The following is an 18,703-nucleotide window of genomic DNA, read 5'->3' as shown; positions in this document are numbered from 1 at the left end:
GCATCCAAGAAAAACTCACCTCAACATCAAGGATAGACATCACCTCAAGGTAAAAGGATGGAAAAAGATATTCTAAGCAAATGGACCTATGAAGCAAGCAGGTGTAGCCATTTTATTACCTGACAAAATATACTTCAAACCAAAACCAATCAGAAAAGATAAGGAAGGACACTTCATATTCATCAAAGGAAAACCCCATCAAGATGGCATTTCAATTCTTAACATCTATGCCTCAAACACAAGGATATCCAAGAAACACCACTTCACTTTAAATCACACATTGACACTCACACACTGGCAGGGAGAGACTTTGGTACCACACTCTTGCCAATAGATAGGTTATCCAGATAAAACCTAAATGGAGTTAATTAATGTTATAAGCCAAGTGGACCTGACAGATATATACAGAACATTCCACACAAATAAAAGAATATACCTTCTTCTCTGCCTCTCAGAGAACATTCTCCAAAACTGACCACATGCTTGAACACAAAGCAAGTATCAACAGATACATGGAAATTGAAATGGTACCCTACATCCTATCTGATCAGCACAGATTAAAGCTGGCTATCATCAACAACAGAAACAACAAACAGAAAGCTTCAAAACTCATAGAATCTGGACAACTCTCTATTGAATAAAAAAAAGTGTCAAGACAGAAAATAAGAAAGAAATTAAAGGCTTCCTAGCATTGAATGAAAATGAATATACATCATACTCAAATTAGGGGTCACAATGAAGGCTATTTTAGTTCATAATTCTAAACTATAATAATTAGAGGGAACTCATACTAGCAACTTAAAATCGCACCTGAAAATTCTAAAATAGAAATAAATCACACCCAAAGAGAGTAGAGAGCTAGAAATAATCAAACTCAGGGTTGAAATCAATAAAATAGAAACAAACAAACAAAATGTAAAGAATCAATGAAAGAAAGAGTGGCTTTTTTGGGAAATTTAATAAGATTAAGAAACCCTTACACAAATTAATTAACAAGCAAAGAGAGAATACCAAAATTAACAAAATTAGAAATAAAAAGGTGGTCATAACAATGAATACAGAGAAAATCCAGAGAATTACAGGCATATCATCTCAAAACCTTTCTAACAGCTTGGAAAATCTAAAAGAAATGGATAATATTCTTGATACATATCACTCACCAAGGTTGAATTAATATCAGATAAGCAATTTAACAGATCTATAACCCATAGTGAATTAGAAACAGTCATTAAAAGTCTCCCAACCAAAAAAAAAAAAAACAAAAAAAAAACCAAACAAACAAAAGAACACAAGTGTGGCTGATCATCTCTACACGTCTTCCCATCATGATCTCGTCGTTGTTCCCCACCTGCAGAATCCCTCCTCTCTTGCTTTGGGAGATGTAGGGATATGAGGTGGCTTGGGAGAGAGAGCTGAGGGTTGGGAGGAGGGAGGAGGGAGGATCTGTGGGTGGTGTGTAGAGTGAGTAGAAAATTTCTTAATAAAGAAAAATGAAAAAGAAAAAAAAAGATCACAAAATCTCCAGGCCAGATAGTTTTAGTGCAGAATTCTACCCAATACTGCAATTATTATTGGAAAATTATTGAAATTATTATTGGAAAAACTAGAGGAGTTAATGCCAATACTTCCCTAATATTCCACAAAATAGTACAGAAGGGACATTTCCCAATTTGTTTTATGAATCCATAGCACCCCTGATACCCAAACTACATAGAGACCCAACAAAGAAAATAAGAGACCAATTTCCCTATGAACATTGAGGCAAAAATTCTCAGTAAAATACTTGCGATCCAAGACACATTAAAAAGATCATCCACTTTGATCAAGTAGGCTTCATCCCAGAGATGCAGAGATGGTTCAATATACAAAGTTAAATAAATGTAATCAACCATATAAACAAACTAACACACACACACACACACACACATACACACACACATGCTCATCTCTTTAGATGCAGAAAAGGCCTTCGACAAAATCTAACACCCTTTCATTATAAAAGCCCTAGAGACATTACAGATACAAGGGTAATGTCTCAACATAATAAAGGCAGTTTACAGAAAGCTTATAGTCAACATAAACTTAAATAGAAAGAAACTCAAATTAATTCCACTAAAATCAGGAACAAGTCAATGTTGTTAACTCTCTCCATATCTATTCAATATAGTACTTGAACTCTTAGCTAGAGCAATAAAAAACTAAAGGTGATCAAGGGGATGCAAATTGGTAACTAAGAAATCAAACTATCTCTCCATTTAGATTGGTATGTATTTGCTTACATGTAGATAATAGCTGCTAAGTCAATAGTAACCAAGCTACAGTCTTTGGAACCACAGAATTCAAGTATGGAGTAAGGGAATAGGGAGGACAGATGGATCTCCCTAGGAAAGGGAAATAGACTATGGAGTTATGGATAGGTTGGGGAGGGGGACTGGAATGAAAGGATCAGGAGGGAGGAGGGGGCAAGAGTGATGTTGTAGGGAATACAGGGAGAGACAGCTAAAACTGAGGGCCATTTGACATGTAGTATGGATAGCTAATATAGTAGAAACTTCCTATAATATTTACGTATATAAAGGTGATCTCAACAGAATTGTCAAATAATGGGGAAGATAGAATCCAAACTGGCTATCTCTCATCACCAAATGAAGTTTCTAGTATCAGGACAGGGTTATATCTAACTAAGTTTTTCACCAAAAGGGTTCTATGGGAATTCCCAAACAAACCAAGCTGAATATAGCTTGATCTCCACAAACTGACATCAAGGCTCCATTGCTGAGGACAGCATCTATACAGCTCACTGAATATGAAGAAGTCGAGCTGGTATCTACCTAGAGCCTTCAGCCCTTATATTATAGCATCTTCAGTACAAGAGGGCACTCTGAATGCTACCTACCAAAGGAGAAACAAAAACTCCAATCGAGCCACAAGCTCTGGACACCAACCCAGACATGGGCCTTTTGATCTGCAGTGGTGTTCTGCCTGCAAGATATGCTAGGGCAACAGTGGCACAAAGCTTGTGGGAGTAAGCAACCAATATCTGATTTGACTAAGGGCACATTCCACCAGATGGAACCCATACCAGACCCTCCTTGGGTGACCAAGAACTGAGAATATTCTATCAGTGACCTAGAGTAAAACCAAATACTACTGTTCTTAAAAGCAAATCACAGGGGAAAATAATGACTCATGATGACATTGTGTTGAACTCATAGATCAGTGTATTGTTCAGCCATCATCAGAGAAACTTCCTCCTTCAGCAGATGGGAACAAATGCAGAGATCCACAGCCAGACATTATGTATAGAATGAGGGACTTTGGAACACTCAGCTCTGAATGGGATGTCTCTATGAAAACCCTCCCCTCAGGCCTCAGAGAACCCTGTAGAAGAGGAGGTTGAAAGAGTGTAAGAACCGAGGGGATGAAGGACACCAAGAGAATAAGGCCCTCTAAATCAATGTGGTCAAAGTCATATGAACACACAGACTGAGACAGAATGCAAAAGGCCCACACAGGTCTCCACTGAAGGGAGAGTAGAACCATGCCCCATCCCTAATCTGAAGAAATCTCCAATTGATGCCCATTTGCAAATGAAAACTTGGTTTCCTCCAAGAGGGTTTCCCTAGGAGAACAAACTACTGTTAAGAGTAGGCCAGCAGTAGATGGCCAACGAAAACCAATTCAATGACATCTTTGCAGGCTCCTTGCTGAAAAATGTCATGTCAGGGTTTTTCCTTTGTATTTTAATTTTATATCATTGTTATTTTATTAATATACATTCTTATTGACTCTTTTTACCCTACAGTGCTTTTGAATATATATTGTAGCTTTGACTTTGGTAGTTTTGTGGGATTCCTGAGTGTGGGAATCAGTGGGCCTCTGTTTCCTTTGCCATCCCTTGGACTCGGTCTTTCCATTTGTTTCCTTTGCCCAATTCCAGTGTGTTAGTTTTTTTTTTTTTTTTTTTTTTTTGTTATCTTATTTTATTTCATTATTATCCCTCCGGAGGCCTGTTTGTTTCTCAATGAGAGACAAAATGGGGGTAGATCCGGATGAAAGGGAAGGTGGAGGGGAGGGGAGAAGATCATGATCAGAGTGTGTCATGTGGGAGAAAAAAATGTATTCTCAATAAAGGGAAAGATTTACTTGGTAGCTATATATCAAATATAATAGAATAACGTAGAAAGAAGAATTGCACTTTTTAGATGTATATATGAAGGTTTTCCAGTGAGGTGCCAAATCTTCTGACCTATAGCCAGCAGCAAAGAGGTGAAAGTGAGTTTTCCCAATTAGTAACCACAGTGAACCATTCATCCAGTATGATGTGAGTTTCCTGTATTTGCCTTTTTTAAAAAAATGAGATACTTCACTTTTTTTTCTTTCTTTTTTTTTTTTGGTTTTTCGAGACAGGGTTTCTCTGTGTAGCTTTGCGCCTTTCCTGGAACTCACTTGGTAGCCCAGGCTGGCCTCGAACTCACAGAGATCCGCCTGCCTCTGCCTCCCAAGTGCTGGGATTAAAGGCGTGTGCCACCACCGCCCGGCTAGAGATACTTCACTTTTTAATATTATTTTTTAAATGTAGGAATAGGAGAGGTTTTTTTCTCTAGGATAGAGCACACAATTGTTGTCCAGTGCCTAGTGATCAACCCTGAAAATGTATGTACAAGTAACTGAACCAGTCAGGATTATTATATATATATACATATACATATATGCATGCAATAACAGTGTAAAGTATGTCAAGGATTTGATAAAAAACAAGAAGAGATATATGGGAAGTTTTGGAGGGAGGAAAGGGAAGGAAGAAATGTAATTATAATCTCAAAAAAAAAAAAAAAAAAGCTTTGACTCCATTGACCCTTTAAGGATAAACATTATAAAGTAGCCTATGTTAGCATCTTTTTATCAAATTTTAAAATACAGATTATTTAGGGACCATACTATATCTGAAATTTGTTTTCAGTTACATATTGATACTCATTCACAACAAATAAAAACAAAAAGAGAATATCACATCCAGAAACAATTTTCTGATCTAGCAACATCATTATTCATTGGAGCACTTTTCATATTAGCATTCTAAATGAAAAATTAGCCTCAGTCTCCAATTCAAATTTAACAATCAAGTCTGGACACAGTGATATTGATTCAGAATTTTGGAACATCACTTTTCATCATATCATGTTTCCACAAAATGCATCATGGCACAATAAGCCAGGCCTGGAACTTTGATATGAATAATTACAAGAAGAAAAGATATGGATCAGCTCCATCAGAAAGGAAACCCAGAAGGCAAAATTTGCATGTAGTGACATCTACAGAAAGGTGGTACCCAGCAGACACAGAGGAGTCAGACGCCACTGTGGAAAGTCAAATTTACTGCTTCCTAATGAAGAAGCAAGAGGTCTGAGAATGGAATGCTTTCTTTCTGAAAAATAATAAATTAAGTAATTAACTATTTTAATTTTGGAAAATCCTCCTAAAGCTATTTTTCCCCAAAATCTTCTTTAATCAAACTGTCTCAGAAGTGAGTGCCAACTCAGGGTCAATGTACATCATGAACTTCCCGAGAAAGGCAAGTTCAGGCTATGCAGAAGTACCCAGAGTTCTTAAAATACCAGCTGGCTGCCATTTCTGGTGATGAGGCAGATGAAAAATCCTACATGATAATATGTGACCAAGGGTGTAGAATCAGTGTTCTGATCCAGCCTGTCCTTATTAGCGCAAGATCAGGAAGGGAAAAAAGCAAGAAGCTATCAACCTTAGAGGCTCCTCCATCTCAGAACATCCTTCTGAGTCACCCATGACTTTGGTCAAGTAAAAACTAAAAATGACTCTTTAGGCTCCATCCACAAAGTGCCTGATGCACTCATGGGGACTGAAGTTTGGAACTGTAGCACCCATGGAAAAGCTGGTGTCACAACTTAGAGTCAGTGCTTGAGAGATGACTCAGTGGTGAAGCGCACTGGCTGGTCTTTCAGAGGACCTGGGGACTATTTCCAGCCCATACATGGTGGCTCACAAACATCAATAATTCCAGTTCCAGAAGATCCAATGCCTTCTTCTGGACTCTACAGGCACTGGGCACTCACATAACACCCGGACATAAACACTGGCAAAATATCCACACATATAAAGTAAAATACAAGTCAAGAAAAGCTCAGCAGTGGTAGCTCACACTTTTAATCCCAGCACTCAGGAGGCAGAGGCAGATGGATGTCTTAGAGTTTGAAATCAGCCTGCTCTACAGAGCTAGTAGTTCCAAGACAGCCAGGGCTATTGCACAGAGAAACCCCGTCTCTGAAAACAAAAACAAACAAACAAACAAAAAGAAAAGTCAAGATAAATAGAACTTAGAGTCCATCTAATTCCAATGAGTATATACATTTTATCACCATAGGTCATATTGTCTTACAAAACGAGATGTTTAAATATAGAGATTTTTTTTTCTTCTGAAAGCATGAAGGTTCATGAGCATAAGGCTATAGGAGGTCCATGAAGACAGCTTCTCTCAGATTATAAATATTTCCTTCCTGGCAGAGTATCAGTGTCAGGGAATATAAAAAATGATTAAAAGAGTGGGCTCTGTTATGAAGATATAATCCACACTTACCTCTTCAAACTTTTAGACATAGTTTCATTTTATTTCATGAAAGGAAACCCCTTATTTACCCCTTCAATCCTATGATTGCCCCTTAAATCCAATTTACCAAAAGAGAGATGTATTCTGAAATATGTCTTAACATGGATAAAATGCAAACACGTGTTTACTTTAAAAAAAAAACTCTCAAATCAGACACATCATCATCATCATCAAAAGGTATTTGAGAATCATTGTAGATGAGGGGACAGGAAGATTGTAAGAGCCAAAGGAAAGTGAAATTTGCTGTAAGATTTTGTCTCCTATAAACATCAGAGAAGTTATACCTAGAAAGCCTCATCAACATGGCTGCCCACACATGACCTACACAAGGAAGACACTAATAGTTCTGGAAGCGGAAAAGCCATGAGGCCTCAATCCTAGACAAAGAACTACAGGCAACTAAGAAACACAAAAGCAAGAAAGAACACACCAATTGGTTGTCCTGTACCAAATGGTCAGCTCTGAAGACATACACACAATGTTGCTTGCACTGTACTAAGGAGGTTGTTTTTATACACTTAGGGAAACAATCAAAGAAATAGAGGCCACAGATTTATTAACGTGAAAGAGAACAAGAGTGGTTTGGAGGGAGGAAGGAGAAAGAAGGGGGAAATGATATAGTTTCAAAAGCTGAAAAATATTTTAAAAGAAAAAAAAAAGACATTTATAAGCAGATCTTCAAGGTAACCCCAAAGCAAGCCTTAGTAAACAAAAGATCAGGCCAGTTCCAAATAAGCCACCTGCTGTGTGTTGTCACTGTGTATCACAGTGACAATCCCCATTGCCTTGTGTGTAGGCAGAACAGGTTTCCCAACCCAACAAAGGAACTCTTAGCAGGTGCCTTAGTGAGTTCTTAGAAGCAGGCAAGATTATTGCTATTGTATGTGTATCATGAGAATTACAAACAACTGGAGAACAAGAATGACTAAGTTATTGGCAAATAAACCCACAGTCATGGCCATTTACTGTGATGTGCAATGGAGTTACTTTCTGACTTGCTATGTGAAGAGAGTGGTAATCGCTAGGCACAGCATCCTTATGAGGTATATATTTTATACATACATATATATGTGTGTGTGTGTGTGTGTGTGTGTGTGTGTGTGTGTGTGTGTGTGTGTGTGTGTAAAATGTATACATGATACAGACTTTAAAATTTAGTGAAATGCTACCATGGATAACACTCTGGGGAAATACATGAGTAATATAAATTATATTTTCCCTTCTGTGAATGCCCACTTCTCACACACGTCTTTCAGGGCCTGGATTACTTTGCATTAGCAATGTGGCGGTTTCATGGGTCCTTGTTGCTGCTACGGAGTCAGGTTCAAGTAAAACTTACCTATAAAGTCACAGGTGGATGGAAGCTGCCGAGCAGAGCATCAGTGGCACAGAGTAGAACGTAACTAATTATGGCAGTTATGACAGCAGCTGTCCAGGCACAGGAGCAGGGAGCCCTGTGCCATGGACTTTAGACAAGGGCTATTGAAACAAACTCACCCAAGAGGGAGTCACAAGTCCTCACTTGATTTCTTGAGGATGCCCACCGAAGAAGCGCTGTTGTGGTAACACAACCGCAGCCTCCACTTTATAACATCACTGTGCCCTGACCAATTCATCGCTTACATTAAAATTTCTGAATCAAAACCCTGAGAGTGTGCATGCAAATTATTCAAGTTAAAAGAAACCCAGCAGGGAAATGCAGAGCTTCAAATCCCCTTACTAATTTTAACTTCATATAGCTCACAATTCTGAAATAATAGGAAGATCTCAAGAGAAATCACGATATACAGCAACCAGCGAGTCCAGACTAATGCTGAGAGTCTCTTTGTTCTTTAAGCTTAAATTAAACTAGTTTGCAAACAAATAAGGGATAGCTGTTTTAAATTCCAGGGTTTCTTTTGTTTCTGGTGTCGCACTCTGATTTAATTTGTGAGACTAATTATTTGCTGCTATTCTGTGTTGTCAAATCCATATCAGGTAGCTATCTGTGATCCATCATCCCTTTGGCCATAGGAAGCTAAGGGAAGACATTGCTAGCTAGCCACCTTTGGTGCCTTAGAATAAGGATGTACAGTGCCACCCTCCTTGGGTTATGCTTCACAGGTAGAGTACACTAAGTAAAATGTAGGCACCAGAACCTGGTTCAGGGTCAAATGCAGTCACCTAGTGTTGTTCAAATCTTAGATGGTCTTTTAGTAAAAATAAATAAACAAACAAATAAATAAATAAATAAATGAACGGACAAACAAACAAATAAACAAATAAATAAATAAACAAAAACAGAGCCAGATATCAGGGTGAAAGCTAAAAGATCAGAGAAACAGAGCAGCCAGTCACTAGTTCTTACCTCTACGAAATCCTCAGCCTGAAGAGAGTGAGTTCCTGTTTCCTCACGCCTTATATACCTTTCTCTGCCCTGCCATATTACTTCCTGGGATTAAAGGAAGTGCTTCCCAAGCAAAGGCATGAAATCTCAAGTGCTGAGATTAAAGGTGCCTGCATCACTACCTGACCTCTGCGTCTGATCCTCAGGCAAGTTATGGTACACACTGTATCACCACAACCTGGTTCATGCCTTCATTCAGCAGGGTTTACCAAGTGTTCGCAATGAACCGGAAATAACTTGGGATGCTGAGGATAACTCGGGGAACAAAGCAGTTCTGCCATCATCCCTATCTTGTTTTGACTTGAATGTTCTAGTTGGAGGTCACAGTAGCAAAAAAAGAACAGAGTAAATAACTGTAAAGTCCTGCAGACACGTCCTGCTGTGAGGCAGAAAAGGTTTGCCAGGTACTCCTTGGTTAATTCCCTAGCTTTGTTAGCTAGAGAAAATGGTCGAATGTCCCCAAGCCTCTTTAAAGTTAGGTAGGTAATAATATTACCACTTTCTAGGGGAAAGTGCCAAACACAAAGCTCTTGCTGCTAATTAAATTTGTTAATTAACCTTGATGTTCATTTTCTTTGTCTATGACTACTTACATTTATCCCTCAGAATTAAAGGACTATTTATTACTTTCTAAACTAAAACACTGTTTCACTCTGGCTGCATATATAACAGAAAACAAAGATTAAAGATATTCCTGCCCTGGGGGAGTTATGTCTTACTCAGTGCCTATGCTTTTGTTGACGATGCATCCAAGAGAAACCGCTTTTGACTTTTAAAAACAGTTAGCTGAGGAAGTTACTCAAAGTTTTTTCTCACACCTCTGAGGTGTAAGTGCAACCCCCAACTCTTTTTCACATGGTACTGAACTCATTACAGAGAAAGAGGTGTGATGCTAAGCTACATACTCTTCCCTGGTGAGTAGCAATAGCTTACCATCATGATCCACAATGTGTAGTTCAACAGGGATTTGAGTGGGATGTTTCTCTGGGCTGCCATGGCCCTCTCTACCAGAATGGGTAGAAAAAAAACCTCCCCCAGAGAAAGTCACATGCAGAATTCATTGTCAAGTCAAGTAATCCATCTGCAGCTCAGTTTGTACATCTCTGAGATAGGGACCATCAAGTTCTTAGATGTATGTAGATTGGAGAGCTTATCTTGCAACTGTTAATTTGGATGCTAAAACAGAAGACAACCCTGTGTTTTTCTTGCTGAATGTATGTGTCATTTTTCTCAAAGTGAGCATGTGAAAATTTTAATGCATTTCTGAAATGATCAAAATTCAACATCTGAGGGAGTTATTCTGCATGTACCATCAACCATCCCTATCAACAGGTTGCATATTCAGAGTCTAAGCAGGGACTAGAAATAAATGGGGAAAGAATAACATACATACTGAAAACATTGTAATTCCCTAAGCAGTTCAGCATCCATTTCCATAATGTTTAATATTAAGACAAAGAAGTAATCTCGATATGATTTAAAGTCCACTAGAGGAAATATAAAAGTTATATGTAGATATACCATTTATGTAAAAAGATTTGAGTGAACATGAATTTTAGAATCCACAGTGTCTTGGAACCAATCTCCTGTAGGCGATTACTATGTGGTCTTAATAACTGTTAAAATTAGAGTATTTTTACTATGTAATAAAGAGTCCCAAGGACTAACACTGTCCCAGTAGGCTTTATATGTCACCCATTAATATTAATTCTGGTATCTTTAAGAAAGACTATATTTTCCATGAGAAAATGCCATTTTTTTCCAAAGTTAAGACTACTAGCAATACTAATAATTATAGTAAAAGGCTATAATACTAATAGCCAATATTTACAGAGATCTTTCTGTACTTTAAGTCCTGTTCTTAGAAATTTATATTATTTTACTTAAGTGTATTTGAGTTATGAGTCAAAGGTCAAAGTTTGGCCCTGTCTGGGTTAATGCCACAGTTGAACTGGCATTACTCATTCTCGACATCAATGTTTGGAGTGAGCCCAGTGTGTCATATTTCTTTCTGTAAATTGGAGTCTTCTACTGTCTCCTTCTTCCTCAGTCATCTTGGTTCTGCAAAAACCAGGCTGCTGAATAGTAGTCCATAAGATATATGTGCCACATCCTTTAGATCCATTCGTCAGTTGAAGGACACTTGGGTTAGTTCTGTTTCCTAAGTGCAGTGGACATAGCAAGATGCTGAGTCCTCCAGACAATTGTCAAAGAATAGTGCATCTGGGTTGGTCACATGGTAGATTTATTTTTAGCTTTTGGGGGAGTCTTCACACTGATTTACAGAGTGCATGGATCAGTGTGCAACCCCATAAACAGTGAATGGGGACCTCCATTTCCAGACATCCTCTCTAGCACGTATCTGTCTTGTTGAATTTAGTCAGTGACTGGGGTAAGATGATATCTCAAAGCTGTTTGGATTTCCAGTTTTTTTAGTTGCTAGGGATGATAAACACTTTTTGAAATATTTCTTAAGACATTTTTATTTCTTTTTTTGAGAACTCTCTGTTCATACCCTTGGCCCATTTTTTTTTAATTGTGTCATTTGGGTTTTTGAGTCTAATTTTTAGTTCTTTGTATATCTTGGATATTAATACTCAGTGTGTAGCTGGCAAAGATTCTCTCTCATTCTACAGGCTTCTTCTTCTTCACTAAATTAATGTTTGCATTAATTTATTATTATTAATTAATTGTGAAGCATTTTAGTTTTATGAGGTCCAACTTGTCAATCATTGGCCCCAGTTCCTGGGAAAATTGGAACTTATTCAGAAAGCCCGTCCATACATCGACATCCTGTAAGGTACTCACCCTGCACCTTTTTCTTTCCTTCTAGCAACATCAGTGTTTCAGTTTTGACCCGTAGGTCCTTGATCCATATGGAGTTAGTTTTTGTGCAAGGTGAAAGATGCGGGTCTAATCTTATTGCTCCACATGTGGACATCCAGTCTTCCCAGCGCGGTTTGAAATAGATATTTTCTCCAGTGTACCTTTTGATATGCAGCTATAAAGAAAAATGAAACGAAATTTTCATGTGAGTGCCATGCATAACCAGGAGGTAACCCACAGCTCTCTGACTGAACTTAAGCCCTGCTCAACAAGAGGGACAGTGTGGATGTTCAAGGAGAATCCACAACTTCTACTGTACTAAACCAGCAGAATGCCTAACTAAATCCTCAGTTTATTCCTGGACCCACAGAGAAGTGCAGTTCCCACCCCTCATCAGTGGAACTTTTCTTGGCAACAGACAAGACCATTACAGAAAACCACACAAGAGACTGTGCGGTGCCAGTCCCAACGGATGCATTTATAACACAACTCCTACACCCAAGGCTTGGGGATTATGTGCAAGAGGAAGCAGAAACAGTGTAAGCACTAGAGGAACCGGAAGTTTGGTGTGAGCTTGTGCTGCCCTAGAGATGCCAGAGAGGCGGCACCCATGATGCTTCACTAGTATGGATAGCCGAAGAAGACTAGAACAACTTGGTGCTTGGCAACACCAATGGACATGCTAACGTGGAAAGGGGGGGAGCTGGGGGGGCCTCATCTGTAGATGAAGAAGGACAGGTAAATGGGGAGTGCTGAGAGGGGAGAAGTGGTCTTCCCCAAAAAGTTTTTCAACTGGTTACCCAATACCACGTGGTCAGCCCTGAGAGCATGTTCACGTGTGTAATAATACAAGGACCAAGCAGATTATATTTATGTATTTCAGAATATGTGTGTGTATACATACATAAATACATACATACATACATACACATATATTATACAACAATAGGCCATGAATTTGAAATACAGCAAGGCAGTGCATGAGAGGTGCTGGAGGAATGGAAAGGGGAGTGAGAAATGATCTAATTACATCACAATTTCAAAAAATAAAAAAATACATTATAGAAAAACAAGCTGCTTTATGAAGCTTAATCCATTACAAAATCTCATGCATAAATTATTTCATTTGTCGGTTTCCCCTTTATTCCTTGTTTGCACCCTAAATTCTCTAACTCTGGAGAGAGTGTACTTTTATTCCAGGTTTAACAGGAGTTGGCTCTGTATCGGGGTTACTCTTACACTGCAGATACCCTGAACACAGGAGCTCACACTAGGCTCAGTCATACATCATGGAACCAGCATTTTCCTTATCCTTTTTATCCTCTTCCATTTGTTTCCAAAATACCATCTTATTTGGGGTTTGTATCATTTGCTCAAAATAAATTACGTTTTGTTAATAAATGAAGTAACTTCGACATACATCAGCCCACTTTATATGTGTTTATTTATATTTAGATCCCTAATTATATGATAGCCATTTAAATCATTTTGTATTTTTTAAAAGATTATTAGGATCAAAAGCTATGTATAATTGTGGGGCCAGAACACTGCCAATAAACTCATTCCAAAGAGAAAATAATCCACATACCCCATAGGTAAAATCATTATCATGAATTTCTTTTTCCTATTTATGGGAATTTTTTTTTATTTAACCAAAATGAATTTTCTTTAAAAAAAAATATAAATCAATAAACATTAAAAGGTTCACAAAGTCAAGTCAGATTAGGGGATCATTGGAAGAACAGATGATTGGAACATGCACCCCGGCTGGCTTTCAGATGGGCGATAAAAGCATCAAAAATAATGAGATGATTTACTTGTGCTAATAGGTTGTTATCTCCTACCCTCACTCACCTGGGTTTGGATTCTCCCTCCCTAAGTGCAGTCAGTCACGGCTTTCCACACTAATGAGAAGAGACTTAGCTTTCCCAGTGCAGAGCTAACAACCACCCCTTGGGGGCCTTTCCTTGCCACAACTGTTTCTGAGCATCTAAAGATTTAAAAAAGAGAAAGATTGGGGGGGATAGAGGAGAAGAGGAAGGAGGAGGAGGAAGACAGGAGAGGAAGAGGAGGAGGGGGAGGAGGAAGAGGAGAGGAGGAGGGGGAAGAAGAGGAGGAGAAAGAAGAGGAGGAGGAGGAGGAGGAGGAGGAGGAGGAGGAGGAGGAGGAAGAAGAAGAAGAAGAAGAAGAAGAAGAAGAAGAAGAAGAAGAAGAAGAAGAAGAAGAAGAAGAAGAAGAAGAAGAAGAAGAAGAAGAGGAAGAAACTACACATAACCAGGAGCTGCAGAAAAGCAATCCGGAACTTTTATTTTAGCCAGTTTAATTTCTGAACTTTAAATGCACTTCTCATCTCTGGTTTTGACTTTGATAATTTTACTAGACACATATTGGAAAAGTTGTGACTTGAGAAGTAGTGATATGTGCTATAGGGCATGATACCATGGAGAATAAAAAAATAAGACAAGTCATAGGAGCTGAAAGTTATGGAACACACTTATTTTTATAAACCTATAACGTCTGCTTAATTCGCCACTATGTCTAATATCCATGTGGGGCTCAGTAAATGAATGAATGAGGGGAAAATGTCAAAAGGGATTGAGAAACTTTGGCTAATTCAAGTAAGGGTCAAGCATTTAGTCACATGCAAGTCACCAGTCTGGCACGATGCAAGAGTCCTAATAAACAGGTAACAGAATGCAATTTTGTGTTTAAAGACAGCTCCAGCATGCCCTTGTCAGTACACAGAGGACAACAAGGCTGTTTGTCTAGCAACTGTGGATATGTGAATGAGCACAACATTTATAGTTCCTTTATTCAGGATCTAGGGATGTCTCCTAATCTGTACCCTAACAATGGTTGCTTCATCTGTTGCTAGAAATCCAGGCTACTTTGTATATCTAATAATAAATTTTTTTCCCAACAATTTTGTCATGCCTTCGCTCCCCCCTGGTGAATTTAATCCCCAAATATTTCCATTAATTCCCACAGATTGGCTCCTGGCCTAACAGTTTCATGGTGGTTGTTTGCCTCTTTGGGGGAGTGTTGTGAATGACAAGACATATTTCTTACATATTCTGAGGCTCACAGCTCTGGTATACTATTGGCAGACATGAGCAGTTTTAAAACTGGTGGCCATCACCCAGCTTCCTACACGTATTTTTTTTTTTCTGGGTAGATGACAACTGTTATTTTACATCTTTGGATTCTTCTGGTTGCTTATTTGGGTGACTGCAACTTGGAATGCCCAACTTCCTGTAAATTTCTTAGAGCATTTGGCAATAGTTCCTCAGACTGGGGTGGGACTTTGTGCCTACCTCCCTTCTCCATGCTGAAACTTTGTCTGGCTTGAGGATTCATAGGTCTTGACATATGCTGTTACATCTTCCATAGGTACCTGTGCATAACTTCCCTGTTGTGTCCACTGAACACCGTTCCCAGTAGTCACCCACCAATAGTGGTTCCTACAGTTATGTTGACCCCTCTTCAACAAAGACTCCTGAGCCCAGAGAAGAGGGGTGTGTGATGTAGATGTGCTGTTTAGGGATGAATACTCCCTGGTCACTTATTTCCTGAAGTCTGAGTTCATCTTTGTCTACTGCAAAGGGGGGTTTCTATGACAAGGGGTAAGAGCTGCCCTAATCTATGAGCGTGAGTTATTAGGAGTCAGTTTAATGCTGTTTCTCTCTCATTAGCAGAGTAATACTTACAGGTTCTCCCCCCAGGACCTAGGACCTGCCTGCCTGCAGGTTCTTGTTCCTAGTTACTCTTCTGGGTTTGGCTTCTATCTTGTGGATTGGGCCTTAAATCCATTCAAAAAGTAGTTGGCTACTCTTAGGACATTTTTGCTACTATTGTACCAACAGGTGTCTTAATCAGATAGGCTGGTGATCACTAGGTTCACAGCTAGGCAAGACTGGTGGTTTATTTTCTCCGATGGCCACACAGCACAGTGAAAGCTGAACAGTACAGGTGAAGCTGCCAGAACAATTCCAGCTTGCTCTCTCCATGTTCTATAACTCAAGTGTGTGGTGTCTTCAGCAATAGGGTCTTCCCATCAAGTTCTGGAGGGTAACCAAGAGCAGTGGCGATGGCCTGTATTTTGTGGGGAAGAGGGGGGCCTCTATAGGACTTCACTGGCCAACAATTCCAGTAGAGGTAACCCAATGCTGACACTGGGCTTTTAAACTTTTAGCCTGCAGTTTCTAGTAGGGTGATTGTAGAACCCTACGTTACAGGCTGACTTCATTTAGTGTGTGTGTGTGTGTGTGTGTGTGTGTGTGTGTGTGTGTGTGTGTGTGTGTATTCTGCAGTGGTTTCTTGTATGACTTTTTTCAGAATGTCTTTAGTGTTAGTTATCCAGCCAGGTGTTCTCTCAACTGCCCTTCCCTCCCACCCCTACCCCAACTTACCCTTCCTGTTCTATTACTCACTCTGCATCACTGCATTTTATCTTCCCTCCCTGGAAAGCACCTCCTCTTCCAGTGACTCCTTACTAGTTTCCCGACCTCTTCGGGTATTCTAAACAAGACATGTTTATCTGAAGATTCAAAACTGACTTCCATAAGTGAAAAAGAACATGGTGCAATTGTCTTTTCGGCTTGGCGTTCCCTCACTCACAATGGTTGCTTCCCCTCCAACCATTGACTTGAGAATTTCATAATTTCATTTTTTTAACCACTGAATAATAACCTATTGTGCAAGTATACCACACTTTTATTATCCATTCGTTCATTCATGGATATCTAGGCTGTTTCCATTTCCTAGTTATTGTGAGTATAAATGGACCATGTGGCAAATAAATTTCTGGCTTTTTGAGGAACCACCATTCTGACTTCTATGGTAGCAGCACTATTTTTTCCTCCATCCAGCAGTGAATAAGTGTTCCCCTTTCCTCTATGTGCAGCCTTTATGTATATTGCAAGTTTGGAGAGGGCTATAAATAGCTGCATCCCCTCACACATATAATCTAGCACAATATACTCATGGAATTGGCACTTGAAATCTCATTGATGAGGTTTTATATTTTCTTACCTCAGTTATCATATAATTAATTTAAAAAAAGGACACATAAAATGTGATTATTGACTGTCTTGGGCTTTGACCTTAATATCATTATGTAACTTTGGTAACCTAGAACTTGGTTCTTTGGCGTGGATTTGTGTTTGTTTTGCTTGTTTACTTACTGTGTGTTCTTGTGTTCATGTAGAGAGGCACACACATGCCATAAGGCCCTGTGTTCATCAGAAGACAAACTTCAGAACTGATCTTTGCCTTCCACCTGTGTGAGAGGGTTTCTCTTGATGCCTCCTGCTGCATAGAGGAAGCTAGCTGGCCCAGGGCCTTCTGGGGATTCTCCTGTTTCTGGCAGCCACCTCCACACAGGGGCTGCTGGAGTCATAGGTGCATAAGCTACTGCATGTGTAGATTGTGGTAGGTATTTTTATCTTGAAGTTGTTCTAGGTAAGGCTGCATGAAAGATAATTTCCTTTATGAAAACCAGAATTTTTATGTCCTAAAATAGGTCAATGGGCTCAGGGATATTTTATTGGTATCAGTGAACCTTTCAATCTCTTACCCAGGGTTTCTATTTGTCTGAGTCATGACTATATAATAAATGGCCACCTTTGTCCCCTAATTACAAGGAAAAATAAAAATTTTATAAACTTTTATTGGTAGATGTTTACATTTCTTTAATATCAAATGACTTGCAAAAGACATTACTATTGAAAGCGTCTAAACTAGTAGCAGTAAGTCCCCAAATTATCAACCCATGCACACCCAAGATGTATTTAGCCTACTGTCCATAAGGGAACGGTGAAAATATCAAGGCATATTCAGTAGTATTAGCCCATTTCTGTTGTTATAGGGTTTCAAAACTTCAGGACCACAACTGGTCCCTCACAACCACTAAGTAGCCTCCCCCCACTTTTCTTATTTCCTAGCCCCTATCAACCAATAACTTGCTCTCATTCTCTATGACTTTCATAATATGGATGTTTCCTATAATGTATATAATATACAGATATTCTATATAGCTTCATTCACTTAACTTGCTTTCAAGACTCACCCACGTGACAGCCGGTATCAATATTTCATCCTTTTGGAATAATTTTCCATTGCATTGCATATACCACATTTAATTGCTCTTATTACTTCATCTATATTTAACAGTACCTGCTATGCACATCCACATATAGGTTTTTATTTGAACATCTGTTTTTAATCATTTTCAATAAATACCCAGGAGTACAATTTTGGGGTCTCAGATAATTCTAGGTTTAATTTATTGAAATGCTGACACATGACTGTCAACACATTATTTTATGTGAAGCGCATTTATTTTAAATGTAGTTCTTAACATTCATCTATGAGGTAGATAAATTTGCTACATCAACGACATGGCTGAAAGTCTGAGGAGCTAGTAACTTACTGAAGGTCAGTACATATAATTTGGGGTTCTCCTGAGGGTGGAGCTCACCACCCAGAAGGCTATGTCAAACAATCAAAAGCTTTGACAGTAAATCATCGCCCATGCATCTATTTCTTACAATATAGAAGAGCACCACTGCTGTGGTGACATTTATTTTGTTGTTGACTGAATTAAACTCTCTCAATCAACCTTGTTTCCTCTTAAGATGAACTACCTCCTGCAAACCAAGCTTAACAACATGTCAAGTTGTTCATATTACACAGCACCCACCCATCCACGCTGCAATCTTTTTTTTATCTAAAATGCAAAACGGGAGAGTGGTGGTCTGTTGTTGTTTTTTTCTTTGCTATAAAAGAGGATCTAGTGACTTGGGGAAGAAGAAAATGTCACTGAAACTATGATGCAGACATCAAGTGAA

At 38.9% G+C, this 18,703-nt stretch overlaps 1 long non-coding RNA gene across 3 annotated transcripts in view; it reads right to left on the bottom strand.

The window, feature by feature from the left end:
* The window catches only part of LOC143269191 (uncharacterized), a 103,258-nt gene that overhangs the window by 33,494 nt on the left and 51,061 nt on the right, over window positions 1-18,703 (bottom strand). For 2 of the 3 annotated variants that reach the window (XR_013045596.1, XR_013045594.1), the window contains exon 5: window positions 10,456-12,030. This is a non-coding gene — a long non-coding RNA (uncharacterized LOC143269191). Of the gene's footprint in view, window positions 1-10,455; window positions 12,031-18,703 lie in introns of those variants that run through there. The other variant, XR_013045595.1, reaches the window with a different exon arrangement.

The sequence above is a fragment of the Peromyscus maniculatus genome, chromosome 18 (assembly GCF_049852395.1).
Source record: "Peromyscus maniculatus bairdii isolate BWxNUB_F1_BW_parent chromosome 18, HU_Pman_BW_mat_3.1, whole genome shotgun sequence".
In the NCBI taxonomy this organism is placed as follows: domain Eukaryota; kingdom Metazoa; phylum Chordata; class Mammalia; order Rodentia; family Cricetidae; genus Peromyscus; species Peromyscus maniculatus.
Note: the sequence above shows the minus strand (reverse complement) of the source record. Positions and strands in the feature narration are given on the sequence as shown.